Source organism: Cydia splendana, chromosome 7 (genome assembly GCF_910591565.1).
Source record: "Cydia splendana chromosome 7, ilCydSple1.2, whole genome shotgun sequence".
NCBI lineage: Eukaryota > Metazoa > Arthropoda > Insecta > Lepidoptera > Tortricidae > Cydia > Cydia splendana.
The window spans coordinates 21,485,537-21,501,110 of record NC_085966.1 but is presented as its reverse complement, the minus strand read 5'-3'; the positions used below and the strand labels follow the sequence as shown (position 1 = coordinate 21,501,110).

At 38.3% G+C, this 15,574-nt stretch overlaps 1 long non-coding RNA gene across 1 annotated transcript; it reads right to left on the bottom strand.

Moving 5' to 3' along the window:
* Positions 1-792: 792 nt before the first annotated feature.
* On the bottom strand, positions 793-14,016 carry LOC134792429 (uncharacterized). The gene is made up of 3 exons (XR_010144413.1): positions 13,900-14,016; positions 3,069-3,693; positions 793-1,159 (listed from the first exon to the last, which is right to left on the bottom strand). It is a non-coding gene; the product is annotated as an uncharacterized LOC134792429 (long non-coding RNA).
* Between the last annotated feature and the right edge of the window lie 1,558 nt (positions 14,017-15,574).

Below are 15,574 nucleotides of genomic sequence, written 5' to 3'. Positions count from 1 at the left end.
GCCGACTGAATTACTGAGGTAAATATCAAAAATTCGGTCAGCATCATCGTATTTGACATTTGCTGCAGTAATGCAGTCGGCAGTATTGTCGCAATATACTGCTGCAGGCTACAAAACGCTCGTGAAACTATTCAACGTCCATGATCATGCTTTCCAACGTCCAACGTTCAGTAATCGAGTGACCGCTCTCAACACGCGCTGTGTTCTGTGTGACTGCGCGGGCGTGATCAAAGCGGGTCGCGCGCGCAGCGCGCCGGCGGGCCGCTGCGTCCAAGCGCAGATCGCGAGCGCCACGCGCTCGCGTCACGCTCGCATCGTGCCCCGCTCACGCCGCGCTTTGAAAACGCTCATGTGTGACGGAGCCTTTAGAGATATGGTAATAAAAAAACTACTCCTAAAAAGAAAAAAAATGTGTCAAATAAGAAAATCTAATAAAATAAATCAATATGCCCGCGTTTCTACAAAAAGAAGTGAAATCCCACCAAAAACATTCTGTAAAAAACTAGCCAAGTCTCGATGGAGCTGCTTGTTTATCTCTAAAAAGTAATGAAATCTAGACAAAGTCGTGCCAAGTCTAAGGTTCCTTACTGTGATTTCTTTATTATTATAGTTATTGTTGTGTGACTTGGCCGTTGAAGGGTACACAAGGGTACAAAACCAGGTGCTCCATGACACCAAACATACAGTATAAAAAATTATTTCCAGTACTTCTGATCATTGATAGAAGTCCGTCTGTACGTCTATTTTATGTTAGATCGATGGTCGATTTGACGCTTCAAAAAGAAGTACTGTTTGTTTCAGGCTCGCCTATACATAAGTATTATTGAAATACGCAGCTTTATCAAGCCTACAATTGACTGGTTATTGAATCAACGTTGTCCAAGTGGCAATTTTCCATCGTCAATGGGTAGCGGTTCTGGCGACAGATTGGTGCAATGGTGTCATGGAACACCTGGTTTTGTACCCTTGTGTACCCTTCAACGGCCAAGTCACACAACAATAACTATAATAATAAAGAAATCGCAGTAAGGAACCTTAGACTTGGCACGACTTTGTCTAGATTTCATTACTTTTTAGAGATAAACAAGCAGCTCCATCGAGACTTGGCTAGTTTTTTACAGAATGTTTTTGGTGGGATAACTTGTTACTATTTTAGGTTCTTGTTCGAACGTGACTAATGTTTTTATCCACGGATAGGAATATAGGACGTAGGTATTGGTAAAGCAAATATTTATAATCTTTCAACATACTTGCTTCTCACGTATGAATCTGTAAAAAGATTGGTTATAGCCACAGCCTAGAGCCGACCCCAAACCCTAGTATATGGGATAAAGGCTGAGATGATGATGATGTTATAGCCTCTATCCACTCAGAGACCTAAAAAACCGGCCAAGTGCGAGTCGGACTCGCACACGAAGGGTTCCGTACCATTATCTATAAAAACGGTCACCCATCCAAGTACTGACCCCGCCCGACGTTGCTTAACTTCGGTCAAAAATCACGTTTGTTGTATGGGAACCCCACTTAAATCTTTATTTTATTCTGTTTTTAGTATTTGTTGTTATAGCGGCAACAGAAATACATCATCTGTGAAAATTTCAACTGTCTATCACGGTTCGTGAGATACAGCCTGGTGACAGACGGACGGATGGATGGACGGACGGACAGCGGAGTCTTAGTAATAGGGTCCCGTTTTACCCTTTGGGTACGGAACCCTAAAAAAGACTTTTTATTCCGTATCAGAAATGTTTTTACTTGTCTCAGTTTCCGTATCCTAAGGTTACATTCTGGTTGCGACAGACTGCGAATGATACTGACAGCAGAATTCTCGCACTCATTTTTACTGAAAAGTCCGATTCTGGCTGCAACTCTGCTGCATAGGTACGCAATCAAAACGTAACCATGATGTAACCTTTTCAAAATTCAACACAGAGAATGCTTGTTACCTCATTCTCATCAGACACGCCAATTCCATCTGAAATTCACGAATTGGATTTTAGATCCAGACGTGCTTGATTGCAAATAATAAATACTAGCTGGCTACACGAAACCCCCGTCTTAGAGTACGGTTTACGATTGCGCTGTCAGTGCGATATATGTGCGGTACGGGGCATAAACTTAGAGGGGAAACTATCTTATACCAAAAAGTCGTATCTCAACATTATGGTATCCCGGTTTGACGGGTGCTATTTGGTTATAAGTACATTTCAAGTTGGAAGGGTATCTCCATACAATTTACCTATAACTTAAAAATGCTAAATGTCGCAACATTGTATTCAATTGACATCTATTTATCGTACCTCGTAGTTCCTCCCAGTTGGAAAAATACCTACTACTACAGATCGACGTTTAAAATGTGCGAGAGCACATGAAAATTAATAGATATAAGTAAGTCAATGTCGATAAATTAATAACGTTGGATATAAATTATAATAAAACGAAGTGAATTATTATTCCATGTCATTTTTGTTTTTGTCACTGACTTGGGTCAATCAATATCAGATGTCAATTATGTATTTACAATAAAAATAAATCATCAAGGTGTAGAAATAGATAATAAAGGAACTAACACAATTAATAGTGCTTACTTCCAGTAATAAGTCACATTTGTTATTATGACTTAAGAAATTGCTTGTTGTCAATATCCACAATACCATAGTCAATATTTAGTGTATCACTAGCAGCAGTGGTGGTATGTCTTTACCCCCGAAAGATCGGGCTATGACTATGATTAACATAAAAAACTGTCCTAAATCTGAAATCGCTCCGAATTGTAAAAGCTCAAAATGATCTGCTTTTGAAATTGTACTGAAAGCAGTTGAAGCTAATTGCCACGGAGAGGAATGAAGTCGTAACATACAGACGCCATTGTTGTATAATGATGTCTGGAATAAACGTCTGGAAATATGTCACTGTAATCCCATCAAAAACATTACATGTAAAAAGGTGCAAGTCTCGCAACGCTTTTACTACAAAAAAGTTTTGAGATTTAATGTGAAACCAAGTCGATTATTTTAATCATTGTACGTATTACAAATAAAGATATCTTATTGATACGGTGTTAACACCCCCTGGCACTGATTAAAATAACCGACTTGGTTTCACATTACATCTCAAAACTTTTTTGTAGTAAAAGCGTTGCGAGACTTGCACCTTTTTACATGAAATGTTTTTGATAGGTTCTCATCTCTTTTTGTAGGCAGGCCTTCTTTTCGGGTACTCATACCCATACTATGTATACACATATCATAACTAAACATATCTTCATTCATACTCACATCGTACATCGTAGTGTACCTTTACTTTACCTACTATTTGTAGGAACTGTAACAGTAACTTTGTAATATCATATATTTATATGGGATTACAAACTTACTTATACAGTTCTTAGATCTTTAAAACGTGACTGATATTGCAATATTTTTAGGTTTTTCCTTTATGTGGCCATTAAACCCTAACTCTGTACCAAATTTCAGCTCTCTGAGTTTATGGGAAGTACTAGTTCTATTCTGATGATCATGAGTGTGTGAGTGAGTGAGTGAGTGTCATAAATGCGAAAAAATGCTTTCGCTTAACTTCGGAACTAAATGACCTACAGACTTGAAATTTTAGATTTTAAGTATGTGATTATAGCTTACTGGATGACCAAAATTTCTGCGTTCTGGTCTTATCCAGAGGTTCTCAAATAGGGGCCTGAAAATGCGGCGAAATGGTTCCAGTAAACTCGGAGTAAATATCTATGGAGTAGAGACGCGCACTAATTTCTATCTGAAAAATTCTGTCGTTTTTGGCGCGGGGGACGAGGTAACGCACACAAATAATGTTAACACTAATGCATTTTTAGCATGCGTCGCTACACACGCACACGACAAAATTATCAAACACTAGCAAAAACTATATTCACACAAGTACAAGAACAAACACAGACAACCCTGTCCGTGAACGAGATGACGTCAGTTCTAAGTAAACCTAGATAGTGCGAGGGACGCGCCGATAATATTGTCGATATTTTATTGACAATGAATTTTAATTTCTGCTTTTATCAATTATAATAATATTACAATATCAAGTCTTTATACCAGCATTTTACTAACTTTCAATTTTTGTATTGTTTTTAGATATTGTTCTAATAGTTTGTCAATTTGTTTAGGGCGAATCTTGCAAGCTGATATAGAATGATTTTTTATTATCAGTTCATTAGTTAATATTTTACATGTTGGTTTACTTCTGAAAGCAATGCAATATACTGTCGAGCATGCAGATCTGATGACAGAGATGGAACGCGGCCATAGGATGTCATTTAAGGGATATTGAGTAGGGGATAATTAGTATATATATCGGCGGTAGATCGTAAAATCGGGCATATCGAGATATTCCTAGGCATATCATGAAACTCCGCCATTTAATAATCTGCCTTTTGCATTTTTTGCCACTGCTAGTGCTGCATTCTATGTGGCATTTGGAGCAGAATGCGTAGGTGCTAGGTAGGTACTAAAATCATACGCTACCCAAACACGTACTATAAGTAGGCTGCCAAGCCATTTCAATGGTTATCATTTGCTAAAATGTAGAACATCCTACTTATTCGATATGCCTAAATGTTGAGGTTTGCACGGTATGGCGGGTGATCACTAGTCAGAACATGACATGCCGGCGTTTCATGATCTGCTTAGGAATATCACACCTTGAAGTTAGCACGATATGGCTGGTGGTCACTAGGCAGATCATAATCTGCCTAGGAATATCACTCCTTGAGTTTTGTACGATATGGCTGGTGTTCGCTAGGCATCATGACCATCTGTATATTATTCATTATGTTTATATCGATTTTACCGATATTGGTTTTTATGGTGTCCCATCACTAATATTGGTACGGTGATACCAGAGTAATAAATTAAAAGTGCCTATTTATGGAAAGTGACAGCCGTAAATACCTTAAATTAATAAAATATTTGACATGTTAAATAAAAATATATAGCTGGTCAAGCAAATCTTGTCAGTAAAAAAGGCGCGAAATTCAAATTTTCTATGGGACGATATCCCTTCCCGCCTACATTTTTCAAATTTGCCGCCTTTTTCTACTGACAAGATCTGCTTGACCAGCTATATGTAGAAACTAAAGGAAAAAATAATTTTCAAAAAATAGTCTATCGGTAATTTTACGTTATTTAGGGGTTGTGCACAAATCACGCGAGATGTTTTCGACTACTTTTTGATCCCCCGTCCCCCTTTTCTTTATTCTTATGGATCTATTTATTTGATTAAATAGATTAGGTTGATATGAAACTAAGGTGTTATATAAAAATAATGTGTTACATAAATTATATAACAAAAAGCAACGCAAATAGGGCGTATTACTGCAATGTTCTGCCGCCAGAGTGTAGCACTAAGCTAGCTAGTAAATTTTCTCTTTTCTCTTTATCGCTCAAATATGCAATAGTGATAGAGAGGTTAGATAACGAAATTTAATATTTCTTGTTCCGCGGCGGACCCCCAGATTGTGATGGATTGTGGTAGTCGCGCCCCCTACACAGAGTTTCGCATAACATTTCCTATTAGAAATTCTACTCGTACCTAAATAACATTTAGGAAGTCTTCTTTAGAATTACCCTAAATTAGATCTAATACCATATCACTGGTATCACTGTCAGATTGACAATGTTTTTTAGTTATTTGCAAAGTTAATGCACTATTTGATAATATTTAGATGTAATAGTACCTACATATGATAAGAAACGTGTTCTTTTTGTAGACTAGACGTTTTCGATCTCATTTTGAACGAGAAAACGCTGCAATTCGGCATTTTCGGCTCCTATCATTCCGCTTAGACTGACGTTTGCTGAATGGCGTATGACGTGTGGCAACTAGTTTTATATAACCTCCTTGACCGGCGGCCGCGGACTTTTTGCAGAGGGGAACGCCTGTTAATGGCCGCTCCATAGATATTTACTCCGAGCCAGTAAAGGATGGTACGGCAGTGTTTGCTTCGCACTCGACTTGGCGGGGGCACCCCGTGCCCCCAGATACCTAGATCTTATTAAAATGACTGTGAAATGTTCTGTGACTGCGATAATATATGTTTAAAAGTCTCACAAACCTAATAGCCGCCGCCATACAATTTAATTTGCACTCTCATTTTATAATAAACAACATTAAAAAAAAAACGCATTTTACCAATTTACAAGACCGAAGTAATCCTATAAGTGTTTCGTGAACAAAGTTTTGTACGGAACACGAACAACATGAAATTTGACAATCAAGTAACCTATGTCTGGTAGACGACCTATGTCTGACAAACAGCAACACTCTTAACTGTCCATTGGTAGACCTTATGCCTTTTGTAATAAGGTTTACGAACTGTCAGTTAACAATATGGGCGATGGTACAGTCGAAGACAAAGATAATGCACACATGATGAGTGAAGGAAACATTTTTCGCCTTATTGCAAAGGAGTAAGGGGCAAAAGTGTAAACATATCTTTGACGTCGACTGTTATGTACTACTCTTCGTTAGTCATAGTAAATTGCATGAAATCTCGCGTACCTCTTGAATTCTATTTAGGTGTTGGTAATTTTTTTTCAACTCCTGTAGGCCAAGCTCATTATTGACGCGACAGTATCTCGCGGCGAGATAGACTACCCGTCCCTCTTTTAGTAACTAACAGGCCTATTCGGATTTCGAGATAATCACAAGGTCTTGGGACGATTTAGAGACCAACTAGATCTACATTAGATATCGACTAGATGTGACTTGGATATCTAAGTCATAACTTGTCGAAATCGTTCAAGAGGACCTCCAGAATCGCGGAAACGTCAAATTTGACATATCTATCTTACAAATATCTTTAAATTATCCATATCGTAACTTGTTGAAGTCTAGTAGAAATCTAATTCATTTTCCGAATCGAGCCGATAGAAAGATGGGTCTCGCCGCGAGATACTGTCGCGCCAATCATGTGCTAGCTCGGCTGATCTGATCAGCGATACAATTTCACATTGTATATTAACGGCCTACTAGTTGGCTAGGTAGGTAGTTTGAAGTCCTCCATTTTATGTAATAAAGGTGTGACATATATTCAGATAGGCCGTTCCTGAACTGCAGCGCAGGCCGTTACTAACGTAGTTTCACATGGCCGGCTCGAAATACCCTGGTGCGGGTGATTTTGTACGGACACTCCCAGTACAGGTGGCAAAGTAAGTTGAACTGAGAGTTTAATGTGTTTACATACCTAGGTACCCGCGACAGAATATATTAGATGCATTTCTTACTACATTTACGTACCACATGACAGACACTTTTGTCTAACAGCTATATATATCCTTACAGTTAATAAAAGTTCAAATTTAGATCTCGATACGATATAGCTCGGATCTACAAAAGTGACGTTTCTTCAAACAAAAACGTTGCTTTTGACACAGATCAATATCATAATCAATATCGGTTTCATGTCTGACCAGACGACGAAAAAGCGCAGGTGACCTAGCGGTAAGAGCGTGCGACTTTCAATCCGGATTTCGCGGGTTCAACCTCCGGCTCGTACCAATGAGTTTTTCGGAACTTCTGTACGAAATATCATTTGATATTTGTCAGTCGCTTTTCGGTGAAGGAAAACATCGTGAGGAAACCGGACTAATCCCAATAAAGCCTAGTTTCCCCTCTGGGTTGGAAGGTCAGATGGCAGTCGCTTTCGTAAAAACGAATGCTTACGTCAAATCATGGGATTAGTTGTCAAGCGCACCCCAGGCTCCCATGAGCCGTGGCAAAATGCCGGGAGAACGCAAGGAAGAAGAAGACTTCTCCATTTTGAAGTTCAACCGGAAATGAGCAGCCATGTTTTCGCTGACGGTACTAAACCAATCTGGCCACGGCGCGTCACAGCCCGACGGTTCCATTTCACGGATAATTCTGCAATTAGCTGCACTGCGAATATGACATGAGGCCTGATTAGGCGTGGGATTAAAATATACACAATATTATTAAATTGGGGATCGGAAGGAAGTGAATAATCTAATATTATTGCATGAAAGCAAAATTCATAAATAGGTAGGTAGGTACTCCGAATAAGACAAATAGTCACATCTTATAGTCTGTATCTTTAGGTATTTAAATAAAAGTAAACAAACAATTTGTAAATTTTCGGGTAGTTATACCTACCTTATTTAATCATGATTGTAATGTTTTCGTCTACACTCAACAACTGGCTTAAGGAGCCATATATGGGTAGATTTTGTTTACTTTTATTTAAAAACCTACAAGATGTAGAGTATAGTTATTATTTATTTCTAATTTTAAACTTACAAGAACCTAAAAAGAGTAAGTTTTGCTCTTCCAACATGTGTCTTCATAATTGTTTATTCATACTAACTTTATACTGATGAATTGGTCTACTATAAAACCTGTAAATCTCTAACTGTGGAATAAACTAGGTAGGTAGGTACGTAACTCCAAAGTTGGCAAGTAAAAAATGTGCCTTATAGAGCAAAAAATTCTGTAAAAAGAGGGTACCTTTACAAATGTGTACCGACATTATTACTATTAGATTCACTGCCAAGTTTCGGGTTAAAATGTGTGCACACTTTTGCTATCTTGACCATAGGGGTAGCACAGGCGTGTCGAGTACGTCGCCTCACAATATTCCACGAGTGCAAACACATCCACACGTTGGCTCACGTAAACATTTTTCCAATATTCTGACGACGTGCAGATTACGGCGTATGTCGTTTAGGAGACGTGGCTTAGCCGAGATTACAGCCAGGATGTTGAAGATCTAGTAGAAATTTAGGGACCGTAAAACGGGGTGAGTATAGGTTTCGCGGGGAGAGGTGGGTTATGAATGGGGAGAGAAGGTTTGAGAGGGGGGTGAGAAGGGATTTTAAGGCTACTGCTACAAAAATAATGTATTCCAATTTAAAATGGAGCAATAGCACGCATAATAAAAAAAATCGATCCAACAATCTTCCAAAATCACCTTTGTATAAAAACCCCTCTCACCTCAAATACGAGGCACTACGGGGTGAGGTGGGTTTTCCTCTTTATCGTCAAAGTTATGAAATGGAACTACCCAAAATAAAATAAAAACTAAAATACAAACGTCCGGAACACTTATTATATCCACCATTCAGTTTTCATATGTAAAAATAAGATGTTATCGAGGTTTGAATTTCAGTTTTGACCCTACTCACCCCATTTTACGGTACCTACAACTTTTATGTAAAAATATGCTTACTAAACTAAGTCGCGAGTTTTTATATTTTTGTTAGATAAAAAAGCCTGATATTAATTAACAGCGTCATTTCGTTTGTTTTTCCTTTTTTAATTGTTGATTTATTCATAAAGTAACGATATCAACAAATTATATTGCATACATTCCATATAGTGTAGGCTCTTTACATTTTGAAGGCTTAATATAGTAAAAGAGAAATTCAAGCAACTGGTGCGGGAACGGCACGACTTCTAACAAATATTTATTTATTTATTTATTTTAAGCCTGGCAGTATCAGATTTCATGAAGCCTACGGTGATGCACTCTATAAGAATCAGAAGTTAAACTGCGGTTTAAAACTTATGCCGACAACACATTTGAACGAATCCAAGATTATATTAACTCACAATTTTATTGACGGGTCTATCTCGAATTTATTTTATTTACCGACGTTTCGACGCAGGTTTCACTGGTCGTGGTCGCGGCTAATTCAAACTCAGTGATACCTGTGTCGAAACAGCGGTAAATAAAGGTAATAAAACAAATTCGCGATAGACCCGTCTATAAAATAAATGTGAGTTAATACTTATGTGTTCAAAACGCGAAAGTTTTGAATCCAACATTTTCGAACAGAAAACATAATTCGTACGGTTTAGGTATACCTTAATTCGTTTTGTAGGTAGCTCGGCTACCCGGATTACTTAGCTTAAACTGACCAAAATTAAATCTGGCGACCAGGCTACAGCCATTAGTAGAGCAAAGCAGATTACTAGGCAGTCAATGAATAGTTTAGGGTAATGGAGCGGCCGTCGGCTAATGTTTTGAGTACTTTAATACTTTATCGTTGTAAACTTGAGTCAATAAAGGTGATGTAAATGAGAGGGCCCATTTTGTCAATAGTCAAGATTGAATTATAGGGTCATCTCTTGAAGATTCCGTAGAATAAGTAATCAATAAAATACCATATTAATTTTCCAAAGTACATATATTGTGCATCCGCACAGGCAAAGATCAAATCATTTATTTGCAAGAATACAGTCTACACAATAAAATGACGATATTTATAAATGTGACATTTTTGGAAACCTTATTGTAAACAGCCATCAGTTTCTCATGAGTGTTTAAAGAATAAAGGTGTGATGAAAAGCCCTATATTATGCCACGATTGTATAAAATACTATGTTAGAGAAAACTTGCTTGTAATAATCAATAAATCTATCTACTATAATCGTATCCAATATAAAAGTAGCAAGGCAACAGAATAAAAACCGGTCAAGTGCGAGTCGGACTCGCGCACAAAGGGTTCCGTACCATTACGCAAAAAAACGGCAAAACAATCACGTTTGTTGTATGGGAGCCCCACTTAAATATTTATTATATTCTGTTTTTAGTATTTGTTGTTATAGCGACAACAGAAATACATCATCTGTGAAAATTTCCACTGCCTAGATGTCACGGTTCATGAGATGAGCCTGGTGACAGACAGACGGACAGACGGACAGACGGACAGACAGACAGACAGACAGACATACAGACATACAGACATACAGACATACAGACATACAGACATACAGACATACAGGCATACAGACAGACAGACGGACAGCGGAGTCTTATTAATAGGGTCCCGTTTTTACCCTTTGGGTACGGAACCCTAAAAACTAGTTCGCAAAGTACTGAAGGCGCTGGAGAGAAGCTTGACTCTATTAAAAGTTTCAAAATCAGAGTCTTCTTATTGGCACTTTTACTTGTTCTGATCGCGGAAAATTAAAAAAAAACTTTTACTACAATAGCGATTGTATCTTGTAAAACTGGCTAGCTCCTTTGCGCCATTTGCACCATCCCACTAACCTGGGGTTAACTCGGTAACCATGGTAGCTCCATGTTTAACCGGTTAACCCCGGGTTAGTGGCATGGTGCAGGTTAGTCTACCACTACGGCTGCTTTTTGTGTAGTCTTTTGTTCTTTAGATGATGTTAAGTTCGAAGTTGAATATTTATATTAGACATAATATTGGATTTTTATACAGGTCAAATTTAATACTAAGAATTTCACAAAAAGATCGTCAAACATAAAAAAACTGTATAAAACATACTAGTCTAGGGTATTTCTAGAATAAAACGTTTTAAAAAAAAAACATAACAAAAGAAGTAGGTACATGCATTGGAATATCCCTAGTATGGAACCCTACACCAATTAATGAGCGGACTACGTTACTGTCTAGCCAGACTAGCATAACAAAGGCAGACGTTGACTATAATGAATTTCCCAGTATCCTATTAGATAGGTATACGTATCCTTCATTAGAATAGGCCTGTTGCAAGTAACAAAGAATCATGGAAATAATGGTTTCAACGAAACATATATGTTAATATGATTCTAAAAAATGGCCCAATCTCAGTATAAACTGAAGGATTATTAATATATTCAATAAAATAAAAGTGCAAAATTCTCCAATCGGCCATTTTTACTGAAACGCCAATCAGAAACGTTCCAAACAGTGACGTCATCAATCCATAACATATTTCTTAGAGCAACATAGACAACCTCATTGACCGAAATCTATACGTGGGCACCAAAGAGTTCGAAAGGTGCAAAAAAAATGTTATTTCGCCACTAAACATTTATTACGTCCAAAAAATATTATTACACGATATAAAGTAGATATCTATTTGTTATTATTTAAATCCCACCAAAAACATTCTGTAAAAAACTAGCCAAGTCTCGATGGAGCTGCTTGTTTATCTCTAAAAAGTAATGAAATCTAGACAAAGTCGTGCCAAGTCTAAGGATCCTTACTGCGATTTCTTTATTATTATAGTTAATGTTGTGTGACTTGGCCGTTGAAGGGTACACAAGGGTACAAAACCAGGTGCTCCATGACACCATTGCACCAATCTGTCGCCAGAAACGCTACCCATTGACGATGGAAAATTGCCACTTGGAAAACGTTGATTCAACCAGTCGATTGTAGGCTTGATAAAGCTGCGTATTTCAATAATACTTATGTATAGGCGAGCCTGAAACAAACACTTCTTTTTGAAGCGTCAAATCGACCATCGATCTAACATAAAATAGACGTACAGACGGACTTCTATCAATGATTAGAAGTCCGTCTGTACTGGAAATAATTTTTTATACTATATGTTTGGTGTCATGGAGCACCTGGTTTTGTACCCTTGTGTACCCTTCAACGGCCAAGTCACACAACATTAACTATAATAATAAAGAAATTGCAGTAAGGAACCTTAGACTTGGCACGACTTTGTCTAGATTTCATTACTTTTTAGAGATAAACAAGCAGCTCCATCGAGACTTGGCTAGTTTTTTACAGAATGTTTTTGGTGGGATTTCACTTCTTTTTGTAGAAACGTGGGCATATTGATTTATTTTATTAGATTTTCTTATTTGACACATTTTTTTTCTTTTTAGGAGTAGTTTTTTTATTACCATATCTCTAAAGGCTCCGTCACACATGAGCGTTTTCAAAGCGCGGCGTGAGCGGGGCACGATGCGAACGTGACGCGAGCGCGTGGCGCTCGCGATCTGCGCTTGGACGCAGCGGCCCGCCGGCGCGCTGCGCGCGCGACTCGCTTTGATCACGCCCGCGCAGTCACACACAACACAGCGCGTGTTGCGAGCGGTCACCAGCAACACTGTCATCCCCAAAACGATGACGACTGACCTCCCCACGCGGTGGGGAGCGACCCGCCGCAGCCGAAAGGCGGGCACGGCCTCTCATACCTCCCTAAATGCGAGGTATCGAATGATGTACAGCGAGCGGTCACTCGATTACTGAACGTTGGACGTTGGAAAGCATGATCATGGACGTTGAATAGTTTCACGAGCGTTTTGTAGCCTGCAGCAGTATATTGCGACAATACTGCCGACTGCATTACTGCAGCAAATGTCAAATACGATGATGCTGACCGAATTTTTGATATTTACCTCAGTAATTCAGTCGGCAGTAGTGCATGCTGCAATCCTGCTGCAGTATAGCTGCCGACTGCGGCGCATTACTGCCAAAAATGTCAAAGTTGATGTATTTTTAACCGCCTTAAAATAAAGGTTCTCAGTTTGACCCGTATGTATGTTTGTTCGCGATTATCTCGCGTTTGTCTGACGGAGCCAACCCTTTACCGCATACGAAGCCATATATGGCGGATATGATATTCAACTCTATTGACAGCTATTAAAGTTCATATTTAAACAAATATTTTTTATTACATGCAATAAGGGGTTAATACAGCTGAGACCAGCTGAGGGTTCTTCATCAGATACTTCAGACCTTCGATTTTTGACATCAAATGAAGCGGCCCACCAATTTGAATATTTTTTGTAAAGGCGGTATGTCGATCTACAATAGTTTGGTTGGGCTCTTGTGTTTTCTAATCAGGGTCACCAGGTACTCCAGATCTTCGATTATCCTAGTTTTTATAGTTTTCCCTTTATGTGGCCATTAAACCCTAACTCTGTACCAAATTTCAGCTCTCTGAGTTTATGGGAAGTACTAGTTCTATTCTGATGATCATAAGTGAGTGAGTGTGTGTCATAAATGCGAAACTTTGCTTTCGCTTAACTTCGGAACTAAATGACCTACAGACTTGAAATTTTGGATTTTAAGTATGTGATTATAGCTTACTGGATGACGAAAATTTCTGCGTTCTGGTCTTATCCAGAGGTTCTCAAATAGGGACCTGAAAATGCGGCGAAATGGTTCCAGTAAAGGATGGTACGGCAGTGTTTGCTTCGCGCTCGACTTGGCGGGGGCACTGCCGTGCCCCCCGATAAAATGCTAAATAATACGATATTTCAACAACAAACTTTTTTAATTATTTGGCTGAATGGAACTATCATTGCCATGTTGGCTGTCGTAACTAGAAAAAATGAAAAATTAAAAAGTAATAGCGGCGTTCGGTGATTTTCTCTGAAAATTTACATGTATCTAAATAATTCATCTTAAACTGCAACCGTGTGAGAGTTTTTGTGTAAAATGAGTTATTGTGATAAATTTTTGTAATGTATTTATCATCCCTAATCGTAATATATGGTGCTGAATTAACAATATCATTCGGATTCAAGGGAAATTCGTAACTGTAAGTATGTAAACAATATCTACCACCCTACCACCAACTAAATGATGACGTCACAAATGGCATGCGAGGCGTTTTCGCGCGAAGTTTAAACTAGCTAAAATAAAATGCAATTATCTATGTTAAATCTTATGAGTATAACTGAAATATAGTGTTTTTCGGAACTAATACAAGTGTACCGACGATATTAAAAGGGTTTTCAAAATTTGTCATCAGGCCTATTATCGATTGTAGGTAGTGTTTCGCGGTAAAACGGTAGGATACTTAGGATAACTAATTTATTATTAACCTCCTTTTTTGTTTCATTGACCATTACGGTGCTAAACTAGCGCATGATCCGTGATGGTAAGCCTAAAGATACCTGTAGGTTCCAATTTTAGTATCAAAATCGCTTTGCCTATAAAAAATCCTTCATAAGTTAAGGGTCGAACGCATCCTCGGAACATCTAGCAATATCATTGCCTTTTTATACCTATAGCCAGTCTGTTCCTAAAGGTGTTGTTCCTGAACGATAATTCCGCTTTTTAAAATTGATGTTTTAATCCTTATATAAGCACCGAGAAACTGGAATGAGCCGGAATCACTACACCCATACATATTGCATTTCGCTGAGCCAGTCACTGTTTGATTTTAGTGGCGATCAAAAAGATCCCTCTGCGTCAAACTTCGGGATTGCAGAATGCCACGTCACAATCACTACATCTTATAAGATAACATTCCCCTGCCGCGTCTGTCTGTTTGTATGTTTGTTCCCGATAAACTCGAAAACTATTGAATATATTTTCATGCGTTTTTCACCTATCAATAGATCACTCTATGAAGGAGAGAAGACTCTTGAAGAAGGCTTAGTTTTATAATTTGTCAACCCGTGCGAAGCCGGGGCGGGTCGCTAGTTTAATTTATTTCTAAATATGAAAGTTTACAGTTCTAAACCAAAGCACTTACTTATACATACATATTACAATGAACATATATTATTACACTTGCATTCTAAACTTTAATAGGTAAGAAAAACACACGTCGCAAGCTCAGATGCCTGCATTTCATTGACCAGATTTTCTGTAGTATTCTACATTAAAAAAAAGTATATACTATACCACTTTGGTTTATTAAAAGTTAAAACACACCAAGTAGCGAGCAACAAGTGTTGTAGTTGCAAGTCTAAGCCAATTAATGGGCAGTATCCATTACGTCTGCTGCATAATGCAGCGCTCGCGCTGCAACTTGAGCGGATTTCCGGTCTTACCGGAAACAGGAAACACTATAATAATACTTACAC